The sequence below is a fragment of the Mya arenaria genome, chromosome 9 (genome assembly GCF_026914265.1).
Source record: "Mya arenaria isolate MELC-2E11 chromosome 9, ASM2691426v1".
Taxonomy (NCBI): domain Eukaryota; kingdom Metazoa; phylum Mollusca; class Bivalvia; order Myida; family Myidae; genus Mya; species Mya arenaria.
In genome coordinates this window covers 54155833-54164449 of record NC_069130.1, presented here as the reverse complement: position 1 = coordinate 54164449, position 8617 = coordinate 54155833, and the positions used below count along the sequence as shown (strand labels likewise).

The 8617-nt window shown below is 31.8% G+C and overlaps 1 long non-coding RNA gene across 1 annotated transcript; it reads right to left on the bottom strand.

Annotated features, from left to right (window-relative positions):
- Nucleotides 1-233: 233 nt before the first annotated feature.
- Nucleotides 234-1221, bottom strand: LOC128246503 (uncharacterized). The gene is made up of 3 exons (XR_008263265.1): nt 1202-1221; nt 911-972; nt 234-544 (listed from the first exon to the last, which is right to left on the bottom strand). It is a non-coding gene; the product is annotated as an uncharacterized LOC128246503 (long non-coding RNA).
- Between the last annotated feature and the right edge of the window lie 7396 nt (nt 1222-8617).

The following is an 8617-nucleotide window of genomic DNA, read 5'->3' as shown; positions in this document are numbered from 1 at the left end:
AAGATTCACTTAATTTCTATAAAAAGATAGTATGAAGGTTTACATGATCAACCATGGTAGTGTGTGTTTTTTATATTATCATAAGATTGAATAAATGTATCATTTAAATTTTCCTATATAATTCAAAAGTGTTTTAATCTTTAGAGGAAACATGAACAACTGGATATACATCATAGTTTAAACTGTATAAAACTATATATAAATTTAGAAAATCTAATGCTACTGTAATGGCTTTTAAATGCAAAGTCAAATTTAAATAAATATAAGAAATTTCATTTCAAATAATGAAGATTACACACAAATGCCTCACTGCCTATTTAACAGTTTAAAGTCTTATGTTGTGTTTGGATATGCAATGAATTTCATGTTCTGTGTCAATATATATGTAGTTATCTGCTAGGTCTTGGTATCTCCAGTGTATGTAGGTATAAAGTACTGTTCTGACAAAGTCTCCTAAAACACACTGGAACCATTAAGGTGAGTATCTGGAAGACTGACTGTGAGCATATTCTAGATGTTTGAAACCTTGTGATTTCTCAGTGTCCTGAAAAGACAAAAGGTTATAAAATATTATTTAATACAGCACAATATAATACATTTATGAAAACGCCTTTTAATGGTTAAACTACAACTAACACATAATTTACATTCCCATTTTTCAACTGAAATAGTTTGCATATTTTATGAAAATTATTGATTTTTAAAAAAAGGGTGTTTAAGAAAACATGAAAAACACCATTCTGGTCACATTTTATTTCTTGTTTAATGTTCATATAATGTAAATAACCATTATGTTATACAACTTAACTGCTCAAAGTAAGATGCCCAACATTGTATCAATATAAAAAATTATCTTATTGTATTATTCATAAAATTGGTTTATATCCTATTGCATTTTATCATTTCCTACCTACTTTTACATTTCCCTCCATTGCCAGCTTGAAGCATTCCTGATAGTTTTCTATCACCAGCCTGAAATAATTAAATAAAACAAATATTTAACAAGCAAAACAACTAAAAAAATGAAAACATAGAATATCAATAAGCATCTGTACATAGCCTGTGCATTAACTGCAGGTACATAATATGGTTTTGCAGTTTAGTTTCTACATTAGTCCTTATGACAATGTGTTCATATGTTGAATATGCCTCCATTATTATTCATAAAACAAACATTAGAATTTAATTCCCTTTTCCATACCATTATTAAACCAGAGGTCACAGCATTTTCCACCAAGACCATGACACTTCTGATGTCAATTGTCATTTCACTTTTTATTGTACACTTGGCATCAAATGGTATGACTGAAAAGGACAAGATTTAACCTTTGTCAGTTGAAAACTCACATATGTGATGTACATATACTATAGTTCTACATAAACCATATGATACCTTACAAAAACAAGTTTCAATTACAAGTAAAGGTGAAACAAAATGATTACATTGTCACCTGATATTGTCCATGGTATTAAAGTGCCAAAAATCAACTTATTTGTTGTGACAGTGTTGTTTACATTACTGTACAGTATATTTACATATTTAGCATAAGTTTTAGATGTGTAAAAATAAGAAAAATAATTATGTTATATTATGACATGATAAAATGGTAACACGGTTTAACAATTCACTGACTACATGCCACAAAGACCGGTAATATTACAGCAAAATATGTACAGGCATTTATTTATCCGAATTAAAAACCATCCGAAATAGAAGAATTTCAAGAAAATGTTTTACATGACATATTAAACAGCAATGAAACCAAATTAAATTCTACATCATATTCCATGTTTTAGATGTACACAATATCAGCACATTAACTAAATATAACAAAAAGCTTACATCTTCTACAGTTAAAATCCTTTATTGACAGAACGGCGGAAATAGAACATTTTCGTACTGTTTTCAGCTATTTTTAGACATAGTTGGAAAATTCCACACCAGCGAACATGCTACACGCATTATAAAACTCTCAAATGTTGATATAAAGTAAAAATATACTTTGATATGGAGAAAATCTTCATCCGCCATCTTGATCGTTAAGTTAACGAGTGCCTCTTACCGGTCGTAGATTTACGAGCAAAATTAACGATAAAGCAGGTGCACGTTGCGTCTCTGAAACGGTGCCGATCGGTAATTTTGGTCGTACTACCAAAATCAGCTAACGATCGCCTTAACGATCGTCTCTGAAACGCACCCCAGGTGTTAATAATACTTAGTATTAATGCACATTCATTCCCCAACAGCTTTTCGGCTGCATAACTGCAGACGTGGCAGTTCCGTCCGTCCACCCAGAGAATGTTACACGTCTGTCTTGGTCAAAAACCTGTTCCCAACTAACTAGAGAATTACACACCCAAAACATGTACAAATTATGATGACGTAAAAATGGTCAGAGCAGTGAAAATTGGTCAAGTGTTACCGTATCGTGTCGATACCATACTACCTAATGATTGATTTTAAATCAATGTTTATACTAGTACTAGCAAATTGTATTAAATGATAATACCATAATATAAATGTAAAATGAGATTTGTGACAGTACCAATACCATCATTGTTTAATGCCGTCTGGTATTTGGCATCTACACATCGATATTTAACTGATATTTTTATCTAACCATATTTCGTCGTACCCTTGCTGATTTGTATTTTTTGATAATTATTTCAACAGTTTCAAACTTATATACACAACCTTAGCACAGTGCAAGGATAAAGGGTATGCATACTGCAAACGTCGATTGAAGGATCAAAACATTTCATCACATTTTAAATAATACAAAGCATTTACATTTTTTTGGAAATGTGTTGATACAAGATGAATATGTTTTTGTGTCAAAATATTCGTCAACACTTGCCAGTCAGCTACGTCTTGTGGCATTGTGGTGATTGTAGCTATATTAAGGTATTTGCATTTTTTTTTCAGGAAATGAATTTAACCCCCTATCTTTCATTATTGTATTTGAGAAGATATCATCAAGAAACTCCACGACATTCTTGATAAGTATTATGTTGCATTTTGACATAAAGACTAACTTATCAAACTGATAAAAAAAAGAAACTGGTTTTTATCCAAAGTTGATAAAATCTTCTTTCGTTAAAAAAGGTCAACTAATTTATACCCCCATAACCTGTTGAGAAATATGTATGTTCACTCTTGAATAATATAGTTCCTAAAAACTAAACGAAACATAAGCGTTTGAAGCCTTTTTGGGGCTTTTGACCCACTTTTGCGTTAAATATGTCTTGGTTATGTTTCCCTGTTCATACAATGGACCCAACGTCAATCAATTAATCAACAAGTGACAGATACACATCATAAACACTACACCTCATATACAGTGAATATGGCTGGCACTTAATATAATACCCTAGGGTTACATTAAACATATCACATACCTAACCCCATTTCTTGCGTCATTGCTAGTTTATTCACTGACCTAGAAATGATATTGATGTTTCCTAGAATAAACTATACATCAAACTTCATAGAACATTAAGCCTATCAGTATTCAATGAAATGAATACTTTGGAACATAAAGACTATTGTTGAAATGTTGTTTAAGGGAGGTATCTAATTTACGGGCTGATAATGGATTTAAACTATGCAGACCGGAAACTAGTATTATCCCCTATTATGAAAAGGCACTTTTTGCGATATGATTTATATTATTCAGAATTTTAGAAGTGTAATGTAATACACTGTATTCTGAAAAGCCTTAATAACAAAAGACACTTGTTTTTACTGAATCTACTGTTTTAAATCAGATGTCGCTTTGCATTAAGAGAAGATTGATAGTCTATACATTATTCAGATGGCTCAGCTAATTGCTTCGGGATGCCAAAAATCTCGCGCGGTAAATAATGTGTTCAATACTTTATATGTCAGGCAAAAAAAAGAATGTCGTCTGTTTGTACAGCAAATAACATCCATTTAACTTATAAAATTGTATTCGAAATAAAGGCTTTATATGTTGAATATTGCATCCTGAAATATAAGAATAATATAATTATATGAAAACTACAGAAAAAAGTCCAGTAGTCGAAATCTTAAACATAAACCACATTTAATGGCACAGTGTCAACGCCATCGACATAGAAAACAAAAACAAACCATAACACATGGAACAACAACACAAAACATACTACACATATTATATATATAAACCTAGGGGTGTTTACCAAGGTTATGTATGTACCGCCTTTGCACGGTCACTAAACTAAAAATTTAGTTGGGGGGGGGGGGGTTAAAATAGTTTGTGTTCAAAACTCCCTCTGACACCCCCCCCCCCCCACAACAGTCCCGAAAAAAAGTAAAAACGTAAATAGTAAATCTTATCAAAGTATGCATTAACCTCGAGGAAACCTAAGAATAAAACACATGTACTTCTTTGATAAGGGATCCCAACTCTATCTGCAAACGATGGAATACAATTCAGAGTACCTAATGCAAAAACTGTTCAAAGATATGATGCAGTTATTGTTTGAAACAATAAAAATCCCACAAAATCTGCCATATCAAATAAAAGGTTTAAAACTGTGTTATCATTAAGTTTCATAATGAAAAGCAACATGAACTATGGGAACAAACAAAGAAAACATTATAAAAACATACAATATACATTTGCGAAAAATAAATTCCAAATGATAAACCTCAGTAATTTTTTTAAATAAAGTGACGTCATACGCTAAAACATTCCGAGTGACCCAAACGAATGGTTTTAAAGATTACATGAATCTACAAGTTTTTAATTAAATCAAAGCACTGAAAGCTTAGTTATTTAAGGCCGCCATTTTTAACTTTATATCTTTTATAAGAAATTCATCCTCAAAAACCAGAAGGCAAGTACTTTTCAAAGTATTGCTATTCCATCCACGGCTTAAATAAGACCCCATCAAGTCGTTGAGTCTATCTGCCCAATAAGCTGCTGGATTTTTTTAATTTTACGAATCTTTTTTAAAAATCACCATTAAAATTAGAATGGGCAATTCAATACTGTTAGCAATCAGCGATTTAAGACTACTAATGTAATGAGATATAATATTATTATGACCATTAACAAATTTCAAGAATGATTTCCTGAATTTATGGAATCTGAAACCCTGTTAAAGATTTTTTTCGTCATAAGTTTACTGCGAGCGCTAAAATTAAAGTTTATTGATCAACAAAAAGGTATAGAAGAGCGACTTGGTTTAATTGATAGTTGTCGATTTTCATCTGTTTAAACTCAAATAAGAACTTTTTGATACTCTCCGCGAAAACGAAATTAGAAGTAATAAGCCAAAGCTGTCATCAATTTCGTAGTATTTCTTAAACTAAAAAGTTAACCAACCATTTAATAGATATCGCTGTAATTTTTAAGGTTATATACTTACGAGTAACTGTTTCAACATAATAATTTATCAAATATTTATAAATGACATTTGTCTAGTAATCAATAACAAATAAAACAAAAAATGCTGCATTTCTTAGCCAATTACTTTTAGAAAAAAATCCTTGTTGCTTACTGTTATAGCCTTTTCGCATACACATCAATTTTTACACTTGTTGTAGTCTATCTATATAAATAAATGGTCATTCGACTGCTTTTCATTGTTAGGGTCATTTTGGGAGCAATTTTGAGTACTACGGTTACATTGTAGGTATGCCCCATTTCAGCCTATTTCTGGATGTATTCTGAATGCCGAGCTTAGGTAAACCATAGTACATTTATAAAGTGAATTGGGTTTATTAAGAAAACAAGCAAGTTTATGACACCTTATAAATTAATTCACAAATGCAATCGTTGATATGGCAACATTTTGCAACTAATTCAAAATATAAATTCTCCTCGAATCCCTAGTAGTACATTAAAAATGTATTGCTTAACACGTTCGGAGTTCTCCGTTCTATTAAATGTCACTATTGAGTAGCATCATTTTCTTTTGCAAATGCTCCAACGCGTCTACCGCTGTTGTGCATATTGTGAAAAGGACGTTCCCTTTTCAAAGATTATACGAGTAAAAATAAAAGAACCGTGGAATGTAGATCCTCATTGGATTGAGTATGACTTGTGTTAAATGTACCAGTTATAAACACACTTCAAACAACCCGGATCGTCTAGAACTGGAATAACTGGCTATAACCTAATGTTGACAACGTCAAAATATAGATCAGCATGAAAAGTTTTGTCATTCTGCAGGTTAAGTCCGAAACTATGTTATGTAGCTTTTTACCGAGTAAAGGCTGGCTATTAACAACAGTTAGAATTGTATATGTTATACTTTGGGTACTTAGCTCTATTTTGTGAACGTTGTTGTGCCAACCAATAGGTTGTTGTTCAAATGAAATGATGTAGTGTTCGTGTTATTTACCGTAGTAGGACACGTAATGTAGACAAACGTGAGTCATTTAATGAAACAATAAGTGACAAATAATTAATATCGTTGGCGAACTCCTTACTTACTTAGGACGAACCCGCAGACTGCTCGGCGACTTTTGAGACGCATTTGCTTGATACATTTATACAACTTCATTACAAGTTATGTAAAAAGAATTAAAGGTAGGCAGCAATGTGCCCATATCAATATAAACATTAACGTCATGCCTATGTATGTGCTTTTTACACATGATATGTGTTTCCATATATTTTGCGACAACTTAGTAACTTGGTTTATTTTGTGACGTTTTGGAAAAGCCGCGTTACCGATGTTAAAAAACCGTGTTGCCCCATACGTTATGATTTGCTCTTAAACGGTGTGATATTGCACTATTTCTTTTCCTTTTTTTCTTTATTGTGTTTAAATCTGTCTTCATGTGTTAAAATGAAATATAAATATAATATGAAATAAGGCACTGCCTTAGACGAGCTCTAGGTATGTTATCAATTGCAGGAACTGCTAATGCAGTACATTTTTTCTTAGGTAAACAAGAGTCAAAGGCAAATTTCATTATATATGACATACTATGACTTTGACTACACCAATTAGATATTAAGGTGCATAACAAGTAAGGCTAAGGCAATGCAAATTATATTTAATATTTTAATGTTTGAAAAAACTCATAATAACAAACACAAGTATATTAATTCACCTAATACTGAATATCATACAAGCATTTACAGTATAAATAAATGATTCCTACTTTAAACATAACAAGGTAAACGAAACAGATTGAGTTTACTTAAAACTAGTTATTGCAGTTATCTGACAATTAACCTGTACAAAACTATTTTAATATGTAAAACAGCATTGTGTATATTTTAGATTTTTAAGGTTCTGCAAATAACCTGGAAAAATGGTTTGACCACCTCAGCAGTTTGAAATGAATATAAATTCCCTGTAGTTAATGTTGTTAGCACCATTCCATCATTGAATATAACAATGTATGCAGAAAGAATGAAAATATTTCATTATTTAAAGTATGAGTCTTTAAACTGAATTATACATCTATAACATTTAAAAAAAACAAGAGGGCCCTGAAGGCCCTGTATCGCTCATCTGATCCAATACAGATCATCAAGAATAACAATCTGATCAAGTTCCATGAACATATGGTCATAAATGTGGCCTCTAGAGTGTTAACATGCTTTTCCTATTACTTGACCTGGTGACCTAGTTTTTGACTGCACATGACCCAGATTCGAACTTGGCCTAATCAATATTGTCGCAGAGGAAGAGACTATCACACTAACAAATGAAGTCACTGTTTAAAAACTTTTAAAGAACCATTATTTCCTCATGCATTGGAATAATCCGACCAATTACAGTTTATATATATATATATATATATATATATATATATATATATATATATATATATATATATATATATATATATATATATATATATATATATATATAAAAATGGCCTGCCTACTCTATTAAGATTTTTTCAAAGCATTATAAAACAAATTCCACTTTATCAGCTTAGCGTTTACATGAAAAATGACATAGAGCCAAACTGAAATGCTTCCAGGGACAAATGACGCAGCAAAGGGAATGGCAAAAAAACACCAAAACTGAAAGATTCATGACAACTGCTAGTGTTTTCATGTATGAGATGGCTACATGATGTAGAAAATGCAGTGATAGCATAATTATGCTAAGTTTTAAAAATTTTGCTTTAAGTATCTGTTTTGAAGTCTAGATTTGCCTTATAATTAAGATTACAGCTCTTAACCAGTGTCTATAAGTTGCTGATTTACACTTGATTAGTATAAATCTCACTCTTTGGAATCATTTACACACAAACATGTACTACAAAGTTAACTTACATCTTCATTCTGAAATATTATATTCAGAGCTGCAACTCCTGGATCTAGATTGCAGGACCACTGCCATTGGCGAAAAGCCGCAGCAAACTGGAGCTTATTGGCACATCATATTCTGCAAGCAAACCACAAAATCAATGTTTGACACAGAATAAAACTATCTTCTTCTACTGTAAAAGTATGAAAAATGCCTGTAAACGCTCATTTGAGACATACATAACCTTTTATGTAGGACTTATGCTCCAGTCAATTGTAAACACACCCCCCCCCCAAAGCCCGCACAATAGCGGGGACTTTGACTTTCAGTCCAGCCAACCCAGGGTAAAATCCCTTCAGCTTCAGCAACCAGGCTGGCTATATTAAAT